Here is an 11895-nt window from a genome sequence, read left to right as displayed (position 1 = left end):
TTTTTCTTGGGGCCAATACGTGACTATGCCCCCCCTCCCCACACACACACGTACCATACCCTCACCCTCTCCTTCTTTCTTGATTCTTCCCCGTCCGTACAACCCGTAGACCACTCGCGCAGAAACCCATCAAAACCTTACGGATCAAGCAATCCTTGTGCTCCTCTTGACTTCACAAACATGGAGGTGTTTTTTTCTCGAAGAAATGACGTGTAGAACTCGAGAGACCCAAGCTCTGGCGAGGGATCTAATTTCCTCCGACCTGATCGCGAGGGATTTAGTTGGTTTTGAGATTCAACAAGGTACTCATCTAACTTCCCTAGCATTTTGGAACAATTTTAGAATGGTTTGAATGTTGGATCACTCAGGGTCGTGAAGTTCCAGGTTTAGCCTGAGGTTTCGAAGGTTTTTTTCTACAACTTTCGGTCGGTTTTAGGACCTAAAATAAGTATGATTGTGTTCTTCTAATTGAGAGTTTCAAATTCATATAAAATTTGTGAAATTTGGTTGAGAAATGAAGTAGTTATAAGCTTTAGAATTTTTTCTAGAAACCGGCGACACAGACGGCGGATTCCGGCGAAGCCACCGGAGAAGGAGGAGAATATTCCGTCAACTTTGACGGAATATACTGACTGCATCAGGTAACTTCGTTAGTTTTTAAACTGAATATTCTACTATTTAATGAAATATTCCCTAACGCCGTTAGGGATTTTGTCAGTGTGCCAAGCACGTGCCTGCGTGTGGCCGGCGCGTGAGGGCGCGTGTGACGTCTAAAAATTATTGTGAAAATATGGGGGTGTTCGTGTTATCGAGTAGATCATGTTGGTATATTCAAACACCCTATTTGAGCAACGTATGAAAAGTTATTCCTAAGGTTTGTGTATGTGCTTTAAATTAATGTAAAATTAGTTATTTCGCATATAGGTGAGACGTACCCTGAGGACGAGCGTGGACAAGCTAGGCTAGGGGGCTACGATCCTCCTACTTATCAGTGAGTGGGCATTTTCTTTATATATATATATATATATATGATATGATTTCCAAAATGTTTTCTTAAAATGATTTATGCTTTGAATGCCATGTCGTAATGAGTTGCACTTTGAGTATTGCACTGTTATACTTGTGAATTATGTTATGTAATGTTGTGGAGACTCAGGTAAGCTTCAGGTGAGTATGATGTGATTGAATGGGTTGTGTTGCATTGGTATGCATATATTTATTTAGAGCTCATCATGGTTGCACCCATTTTTAATGCTCCTACCCAGGGATTAGGGCACAGCCTTCACGTGATCATTCACCTCCCACACCGCACGCTCACCTTGGATCCAAGTCTGGTGCCAGCCTATCGTACATTCTAGGTAGTTGATCGTCTTTGGTGGCTCACGAGGACTTCACGGCAGTTCTGACATATCCATAAATAAGCAGGGATTTGCTCCCTGTTTTGTATAATTAGCACTTAGTTGGTTTGACTGCGCTGTTGGATTGCCTATGGTCTGAATACTTATATTTGGTACTTGATCACTTTCACGCACTTATTTATTATCACAAGTTAGATTAGCTTAGGTTGGTTTTTATTTATTCGCATTTTCTTATTATCGTTTACACTTTTGTTGCGCACTTGATTACGTCACCCTCACGTGATGACCAGCATGTCTCGACCTGGGTTGGGGTGTGTCATGTGCACACCATGCGCATGCACAATAGATGAATAGAAATAGGAATTTTTTTATACCTTTTCTGATTCCTCTCCTCCCCCTCTCTCTACGTAGTCTACACTCTCTTCTTCCCAACCCGCATTCAATTTCTTCATAAATTACTAACCCTAACCCCTTTCAATCTGTGATCTGGGTTTTAAAGTGTGAGAGTTGTACTTGAGTTTGATAGCAGATAGCGATCTGCAAAGTTCAAACCCATTTCCAATTTCTGTGAATGCTCTAGAGTCTGTCTCTCTCTCTCTTATTCTCCGAAGGAAAAAGACAATGGAGTCCACCGACTCCTCCTACATGTTGTCATCGGAGGCCCTACAAAGACGCTTATCACCGCTGCCGCCCAAATCACCTTTAGCATTTACTTTCGTTTCCATATGAGTACGTCTCCCGATTCTCTCATAATTCGCTTCTTTTTCCCCAATTCTTACATTTTCCTAACACTAAATTTCATCCTAATCTGATCCAATTTTGTAAGTCTGAGCAATCATGTTTCTGTAAGTATTTGAGTATCTAATTGCGGTGTTTGTTGGTGGTTACTTTTGTTGTTTTCTTAGGAATTTAACATTGAGAAGCTGCATGTGGTTAGAGGCTGAGAAGAGAAGATTAAGCACATGTTTGATAAATTATTTTTTTTTTGGTCAAAAAGAAAAGCATGTGATTTTTGTTACTCAAACTCTCATTCGGTATGTATACTTGTGTTTATTTTAAATATTGATTAGTTTTAATTTTAAGTATTGTAATCAGACTTGTTAATTGCACTTGTGCTTGAACGAGTTGAGGACATAACAGAACAAATTCAATAATACTTTAATTAAGTACAGATTATTCGTTCCGGTGTACCGCATGGTGATTGGCGTGATTATTGTTGTGCTGCATGTTTATTCTGAACTTTTAGTTCTTGTGGGTAGAGAATTATTGGTTTTTATTATAAATGGTCCTTGAACCAGTTTTATGTTTAGATGTGCCTAATCTGTAGTTTAATGAACTTTCTAGACTTGTATTGGTTCTTTATGAGCTGATATGGTTTTCATAATGTTGCATGTTATTGATTTCAGTTCAATAGAAGGAGCATATGGTGTTATAAGAATGCAATATTTACTTTAATAATCTCAATAGTAATAAGGATATGACTTCTGAGTTTGGGGTGCTGCAAACGACTAAAGCTTATAGTTTTCTACTTGTTCCTTACCTCTATGTCATTTGTGATGGACCAACCTTATCAAGTTTTAGGAGTAAAGACCTTCTGACGGTCGTCAAAGATCAACGACCAAGACTTGGTTAGTTTCATATATGTTAGAGCCAATGTTAGTCAAAGAATATGTTAAAGTTTGCTAACTTTGTTTAGCTGAGTTGTCTTCTAGTTAATCTATGTATATCTGAGTATTTAGTCAGTTTTGTAACCATTATTCTCCCGTAATGTAAAAATTATCTATCTATCTAGCATGTTTTAACTAGTTGAATTTAATATCAATAACTCGATCATCTCCCATTTAGGGACTGCTACATGGTCTAATGAAGCATGTCATTTGAAAGAGATTGTTTTAACCAAGGAACCCGAACCCACCAATGCACAGGAGCGTACAAGAGCCTGCTCGTATTCAAAAGGTAAGGGTTGCATATATGTGAAGTGGGATTAAGACTTAGTTGAGTTTATATTGCTTTTTATGTCTGCTACTTTCTTGGGGACTGATGATTTCATTCTTCCTCAAGTCCAGATAATAATGTTTTATTTCCATATAACATTTCTTGTGCATGTAATTCATGTTTTATTACTTCTAAGTTTAGTTTAATTGAAACATGTTGTGTTGTCACGTAGGATGACGGTAATGTGAATTCAAATGGACGACTCCAGGGGAGCCTTGAAGTTTCTAGGGCCTATGGAGATTGCCAGTTCAAAAAGGTTCTATTTTCTCTTCTTTAACGCTTTCCCCTCTGGTTATTTGTTTCCTTTGTTTTGAATGTAACATAAAACTTTATAGCTCTATATTGGAAAAGATCAAATCTGTTAAACTTGTGCTATTATTAATAAATATAGCTCTAAGTTATTATAAATTGGGAATTTTATTTTTAGAAAGAAAGCCTATGTGAATGATTATTTTGTAATTACTAAATATGCTTTAGTTTATTCATCCACTTCTCTGGGGACAAAACCATATTACTTTACTCTGCAAAAGATGGTTGAATTGAATGTTAATGTACTAGATGCTTTGATTGTTTATCTCTGTTTTCCCATTGAATGAATTAACTGCTCAGTAACTTTAGCTGAATGCATCGGTCTGTGACAACCATAAATTATCAAGAACTACTAGAATGTTAAGCAATGTAATATAGTTGTGCAATATATTTGCTAACTATTATATGATAATAAACATGAGGACTATGTATCCTTGTTATCTTGAGCGCCTACCATGTCCTAAATTACCTTAATGCGAAGAGTTCCAAATATGTAAATACGCACTATATACACTGTATGTATACGACATGCACATGATATGCACACGACATGCATATGATATGCACACCGTTAGGGCCCAAAAATGTCACACACCAATCCAATCAAGTCTCAAGACCCAATTGTCATGCAAAGCCTACATTCATGCCCAAGCACATGCCAAGGCACGAGATCAACGAAGAATATGTTTACAAGCATGCTATGCCGCAGTGATTAAGCCGGATGTTCACGCTATGCTCATGCCTATTCATCACGCCATGCTTCCTTAGCCACAAATCATACTAAGCCCAAGTCACATACTCAAAGCTTGCCAAGTGGATTGTGATGTGGATGGTTAAGGAAGGTTATCGGGCCTATGTGAAATCGGGGTCATGGAAGACTTTGGGTTGCTTGGGAGCCCAAAGATCCTAGCCCATACCCTTTGTATTCCATGCAGGCGTCATTGAGAGAGAACTAGCCTAGTTTACCCCTTTCCCTAGCAAGCTAACCCCCTAGTTAGGATTAAACTAGATTCTTGCATTAAATGCATGTTAAGCCCAACAAGTAAGGCATTTAATGCTAACTTTCCCTTCCCAGCCTGCAAAGATAGCTAGCACGCAAAAGCTGTGAAGCATGTTACCAGTTTTAGCGCATGCAGAAGCCGCCTCGGGAAAGCTGTGTCTCAGGAGAAAACAATCTGCAGGTCTCAACAATGCATCTAGTTTACACCAAAAGGGGAATAATAGGATAGAAAAGGAGGGAAGACCAAGCCACAAAGGGATATTCCCTTGAAATCTAGAAAAGAACCCTTCACCTACATAAGGAGGGGTAGAAGCCATTACAGGGAGGAACACAAAAGGAGAAATAGAGAAAACGTAGTAAGGTAGAACCACCCAGGAAGAAGCCCAGAAAGTTCCATTTTAGTCCAAAAGTTTACTCCAAGCCTCAAGCATCACCATTCATGCAACCTTAGCAATTTCCACTGCCTTCTATCAAACATATCAACCATTAGAAGCCTTGCTATCACCCTAGGAAAGGCCAAAACATGTAGCTAAGATTGCCATGCAACCATGCCAACCTTCTCTTTCATGTAAACTGAATTTTCTAGCTTCCACACCACGCTTCACTTGAGTAAATCATTATCTTGATGTTTTATACTATTTTCGAGTCGTTGATGTTACCAGGGTATTTCCTAAGACAAGTTATCTCTTTCGAGATATTCCAGGACTTGTTGCGAACCCGCACCAGGGGAGACAAGAGGACGTTCTCAAAGCCCAAGTCCACCTCGACCTAAAAGTCACCCAACACACACCATGTGTACTGTTAGGATTTTGGCTTGTCAAATATGTCCTAGTTGGTTTAGGATTGTTTTAGGAAACCTAGAGGTATACTGATTCTTGTCCTAGAGGGATTAGGAAAGAATTTCAGTTTCCTTATTCAATTTAGGTTTGGATTTCTAGAAGTCTATTTGGATTTGGATAGTGTAATTTCGTAGACCACTTAGAAATAGGAATTCAATCAGCCTGAGGACATGTAAGCCAACCCTATGTGTATAAATAGGGTGCGGCAAGGCTAATTTTAAAGAGAAAGAAAACAGCCAGACAACCAAGAGTTTTTTGAGATTAGTTCTACGGTTTGCAAAAGTTCTGTAATCTCTATTATTAATCAAAGGATCGGTGATCTCTTTACCTAGAGAAAGCACAACTGAACATAGGCAAAAGTTCTGCCAAACCAGTATAATTCTTGTGTGTTTCTAAGTTCTCTAATATTTGCTAGTTTAGTCTATTGTCGTTGGTTACATTAAAGAATAAGGTCTAGTGTGCGGGTTTTTACAACAATTGGTATCAAGAGCTAGGATGAAGGTGTTCTAGGATGTCAAAAGGGAAGATGAATGCGGATCAAGGACCTACGTTAAAGCCTTTTGACGACAAGGATGACTTCACGGACTGACAAAGGATGATGAAGAACGTACTAATACAGCAGGATTTGGATGATGCACTCGATGGTGAGAAGCCGGAAAACATGACAGAGGCAAGAATGGACTAAGGTTCTCAAGAAGGCCAAAAGTTCCATCGAGATCCATCTCACAAGATCAATTCGGTCACACATCACCGAAAAGATGACTGCCCAGGAAGCATGGGAAAAGTTGGAGAATGTTTATATGGGCAAAACCCTGTCCGATAAACTTTTTCTAAAGGATGAACTATTCGGGCTTCGACTAGAACGAGGTGATATTGAAGATCACGTATGCAGGTTCCATAATTGCATAGCTAATCTTCAGAAGTTCGAAGAAACTTACAAAGATGATGACATGGCTATCATCTTACTGAGGTCTTTACCTTCGTCTTTCAAGCACTTTCGAACAACTCTAATTTTTGGAAAAGAGTCCATGAAGCTTGAAGACGTAATTCAAGCTCTTTAGTCATATGCTAAACTGGATGATATAACTGAAAGCTCTCAAGGCCTTTATGCCAAAGGCAAGGAGAGGGCGCGGGAAAAGACAAAGGAAGAGAAAACCGGCAACAGAGGTAGGTCAAAATCCAAGAAGGAAAAGAAGGAAGGTTGTTTCAAATGTGGTTCAGCTGATCATTGGAAGAGGAATTGCAAGATTTGGAAAGAGAAGAAAGCCAAGATGGAAGGAAGCTCAAGTTCAGCTAGTGCAGTCACGTAGCATGAGAGTGACGAGGAGCTTCTTTCAGTAACATCGGGTTCCAAGGCTTTCACCAATTGGATTTTGGATACCGGATGCACTTTTAATATGTGTGCAGTAAGAGAATGGTTCGATACTTACAAAGAAGTCAGCAGTAAGGAAGTCTTAATGGGGGACAATTCTTCATATCCTGTAAGAGGAATCGGCACTGTTCGAATCAGAATGTTTGATGGGATGATACGAGCTTTGGGGAACGTTAGGTATGTCCCTAGACTAAGAAAGAATTTGATTTCCTTGGGTACTTTAGATGAGGCCGGTTATGGGTACAAGTCTAAAAAAGGAAGACTCACGGTAACCAAAGGATCGCTAGTGGTAATGCGGGATGACCTACAACCCAATAAGTTGTATAAGTTAATAGGGACCACTATAGTCGGGGGAGCAGCTGTTTCTGTAAATCAGAGTGAAGAAGACAAGACTAAAATCTGGCATCATAGACTCGGTCACATAAGCCAGAAAGGGCTGCAAGAATTACACAAGCAAGGCCTGTTGGAAGGCGTGTCATCTTGCAAGCTCGACTTTTGTGAATATTGTGTTCTCGGAAAGCAAAGAAAGGAATCATTCGCAAGTAGCAGTGCAGATAACCGAAGCAAGGAGCAATTCAGCTATATTCACTCAGATGTTTGGGGCCCTGCACCAACTAAAACAAATGGTGGAGCCAGGTATTTTGTTACTTTCATGGATGATTTTTCTAGGAAGTTTTGGGTTTATTTCATGAAGCAGAAATTCGAGGTTTTTGCAAAGTTCAAGGAATGGAAAATAGAAACCGAGAATCAAACTAGAGCAAAGATCAAGTACCTGAGAAGTGACAATGGAGGTGAATATATAAGTAATGAGTTCATCGATTACTGCAAGCAGGAAGGCATCATAAGGCACTTCACAGTAAACAAGAATCCCTAACAAAATGGAGCTACTGAGAGGATGAACCGAACTCTCATGGAGAGAGAGGGGCATGCGATTTCATACAGGATTGCCTGATAGTTTTTGGGCAGAGGTTGTTAATCATGCAAGTTATTTGATTAACAAGTCACCATCTACAGTTCTCGGTTTTAAGACTGCAGAAGAAGTATGGTCTGAGAAGCCGGTGGACTATTCCAAGCTTAGGGTGTTCGGCTGTAGTGCTTTTGCACATATTCCTAGTGATGAAAGGTCCAAGCTCAAACCAAAGTCTACACATTGCATATTCTTAGGTTCTGAGAAAGGAGTTAAGGGTTTCAAGCTTTGGGATTTCAACAATAGGAAAAAGGTTGTCAATCGAGATATTGTCTTTGATGAGACAACCATGCCTCTTAATAAAGTAGAGAGCAGGAGGGAGAAGAAGGACAATGCTGAAATTGAAGCAACAAAGATTCCATTAATCAGTTCAGATGCGGTGGAGCAAATCGAGCAAGAGGCCGAATCTGATGGTTTTGAGAAAGAAGAAAAGCATCGGCATCATTCACCAGTTAGGAATCAGGTGGAGTAAGAAACATGACAGATTGAAGGCACTTCAATCTGCCAGACATCCCAAAGGGGTCAAACTCCAACCAACAATCCACCTGCATTCCAGAGATGCATAGCACTGGACAAACCTAAGCGGAACAAGAAGAAACCTGACAGATTTGGGTTTGACCAAGACGAAGTTAATTATGCTCTTAACATTAGTCAAGGAGATCCGACTACTTATCGAGAAGCTATAGCTAGTGATGAGCGAGATAGTTGGATAAGTGCTATGACAGAAGAAATGGAGTCTCTTTACAAGAACTCTGTTTGGAAGTTGGTTTCTAAGCCCAAAGACAGAAAGCTAGTGGGATGCAAGTGGGTATTTAGGAAAAAGGAAGGACTACATGAACAAGATGCCGTGAGATTCAAAGCAAGGCTCGTGGCTAAGGGGGGGGGTACTCACAAAAGGAAGGGGTGGATTATGATGAGATCTTTTCACCTGTAGTCAAGCATACTTCTATCAGATTACTCTTAGCTATGGCAGCTCAGCATGACATGGAGATTGAGCAGATGGATGTGAAGCCAGTGTTTCTTCATGGAGATCTAGAGGAGACAATTTTCATGGCTCAACCAGAAGGGTTTGTTGAATATGGGAAAGATAACCTAGTATGTCAGCTAAGGAAGTCCCTGTATGGCCTGAAACAGTCTCCAAGACAATGGTACAGGAGGTTTGATTCATTCATGCTGAAAATCAATTTTAGAAGATGTTTATATGACTGTTGCGTATACTATCATGTGTTCTAAGATGGGATGATCATATTGCTATATGTGGATGACATGCTAATTGCTTGTCAAGATAAGTCTAGAATTCAAGACTTGAAAAAGATGTTAAGCGAGGAGTTTGATATGAAGGATCTAGGTGCTGCACAGAAGATCCTTGGCATGGAAATTTAGAGAGATGGGACCGCTGGAAGGATTTGGATATCACAAGCCAAGTATATTCAAAAGGTTCTTGGGAAGTTCAACATGCAAGAAGCAAATGTGGTTTCGACTCCTTTGGCAGCTCACTTCAGGTTAAGTGGGCAACAGTGTCCTACATCCGAGGAATAGCAACAAGTAATGAAGAATGTGGCTTATGCTAATGCAGTGGGCTGCCTCCTGTATGCAATGGTATGCACACGTCCCGACATAGCTCAAGCAATCAGTGTCGTTCCCAGATGTATGGCAAATCCAGGAAAGCAACATTGGGATGCAGTCAAGTGGATTTTGCATTATTTGAAGGGTTCTTGGCGACAAAGGATTATGTTTGAAAAGTGAAAAGAAAATGCAGGAGTGTTAGGATATGTGGATAGAGATTATGCAGGGGACTTGGACAAGAGAAGGTCAACTTCTGGTTATGTGTTTGCATGTGCAGAAGGACCAATCAGTTGGAGGGCACTACTGCAACCAATTACAGCTTTGTCGACCACAGAGGCAGAGTATATTGCATTGGCCGAAGCTGGAAAGGAAGCGATTTGGCTTAGTGGCTTGGTAAGTCAAATGGGAATCACTCAAGATTGTGTGAAGCTGAAGTGTGATAGTCAAAGTGCCAAGGCAAAGAATCAAGTTTTTTCTGGAAGATCAAAGCACATTGAAGCGAGGTATCACAGTATCAGAGATTGGATGGAGTCTAAGGAAATTTGTATTGAAAAGATTCATACGGATGACAATGCCGCAGATTTCCTTACAAAGATAGTGTCGGCCAAGAAGTTGAAGCATTGCTTGAACTTGATCAATCTCGTTGATTGATTAAAGTGGAGCACCTCCTCACTTGAGGTGCAATGAGGCAAGAAGAAGATTGCCGAGGTGAAGACTCTTGAAGATTTCCAGAGCTGCTTCAAGAAGGTTCAAAGATACTCTGGGGTGTAACAATCAAGACTTGGTTTGACTCACCAAGGTGGAGATTGTTAGGATTTTGGCTAGTCAAATATGTCCTAGTTGGTTTAGGATTGTTTTAGGAAACCTAGAGGTATACCGATTCTTGTTCTAGAGGGATTAGGAAACAATTTCAGTTTTCTTATTCAATTTAGGTTTGGATTTCTAAAAGTCTATTTGGATTTGGATAATGTAATTTCCTAGACCACTTAGAAATAGGAATTCAATCAGCCTTAGGACATGTAAGCCAACCCTATGTCTATGGCAATGCTGCTTTTAAAGAGAGAAAGAAAACAACCAGACAACCAAGAGTTTTTTGAGATTAGTTCTATGGTTTGCAAGAGTTTTGTAATCTCTATTATTAATCAAAGGAGCGGTGATCTCTCTACCTAGAGAAATCACAACTGGACGTAGGCAAAAGTTTTGCCTTACCAATGTAATTCTTGTGTGTTTCTAAGTTCTCTAATATTTGCTAGTTTAGTCTATTGCCGTTGGTTACATTAAAGAATAAGGTCTAGTGTGCGGGTTTTTACAACATGTACTACATGCACATGATATATATACACTATATGCTTAGTTTCCTGTCAAAACATAAATTTTGATTCTATTTTGTTTTGGTTTTACAATGTATAACTGACCTTTCAACTTCCATATTCATGTTAGGTCTTGGATTTGGAACTTCAATTACACTCATATTTCTCGTTAGGGTGCATCTATCCTTGGCCTTGGAGAAATGATATTTTGTAACTTGATTATGTAGTGTACAATGTTGACTATTAAGTATGGTTACGCTATTTCATTTGACAAGAAAACATTGGGTGCATTTGTAGGGCAAGTATTTTTGCGAATTCGAGTGGTGCATTTGTCATTCTTGTTTCTCTAGTGTATCTAACTTATTTGATTGCTTTAGGCAAACTAAGATCTACAATATATGGGCAAAGCTTGTAGGTGTTGATATTGTTGGCAATAAATATTATGAGAAGCTTGACAAGCAATATGCTTAGTGTTTTGATGCTAAAACGAAAGAGGTACGGCATTGAAAACAGAGAAAATTTCACCGGGCAAGGTGATGAATTTATTTACCATTCCAAAGGGCACAGCCTCAATCCAGGGCAGAGAGACTGGACCACGTACTAACCTTGGGAACCAGCCAAGAAGGAGACAATGGTTTTTATGACACGTGTGTGCTCAAACTTGAAAAAATTCGGCTGTATTGTGTTGTGTATTCCATTTGGTTAATAAATGGAATGTGATAGCTGTGAATCTTTTGGGATGCTGTATGTAAATAACACTCTTAAACTTGATAGTTTAATGAAATGTTGGTATTGTCAGTTGTCAAGGGTAAATAACACTCGTAAACTTAAAGTGTTTATACTTAGCGGATCGGTGTTTGTCTTACAATGTGCATGTGTTTTAGTATGCATTGTGCATGTGTTGAGCACGCAAAGTGCATGACATACACATGTGCATCACTTAAGCATGCAATGTGCATATAATATGTGCATCTTTGAGCATGTGCATGTGTTGAGCATGCAGTGTGCATGACATGTGCATGTGTTGAGCATGCAATGTGCATGACATGTGCATCCTTTGAGTATGCAATGTGCATGAGCAATTATATATTATTTTCGAATGATTATGAAATGCGACTCAATAAACATTATGCATTTATCGGGTTGTGATTGCAGTACGGTGGCTTGAAAAGTTACAGA

The 11895-nt window shown here is 39.5% G+C and overlaps 1 long non-coding RNA gene across 2 annotated transcripts; it reads left to right on the top strand.

Moving 5' to 3' along the window:
- Nucleotides 1-1727: 1727 nt before the first annotated feature.
- LOC126589626 (uncharacterized) lies at nt 1728-11516 on the top strand. Of its 2 annotated transcripts, none has more exons than XR_007611887.1 (5): nt 1728-2087; nt 2264-2392; nt 3204-3314; nt 3526-3609; nt 11094-11516. It is a non-coding gene; the product is annotated as an uncharacterized LOC126589626 (long non-coding RNA). The 2 variants fall into 2 exon arrangements; XR_007611886.1 differs by having other exon boundaries at nt 10847-11516.
- Nucleotides 11517-11895: the final 379 nt, after the last annotated feature.

The sequence above is a fragment of the Malus sylvestris genome, chromosome 11 (assembly GCF_916048215.2).
Source record: "Malus sylvestris chromosome 11, drMalSylv7.2, whole genome shotgun sequence".
Lineage (NCBI taxonomy): Eukaryota > Viridiplantae > Streptophyta > Magnoliopsida > Rosales > Rosaceae > Malus > Malus sylvestris.
Note: the sequence above shows the minus strand (reverse complement) of the source record. Positions and strands in the feature narration are given on the sequence as shown.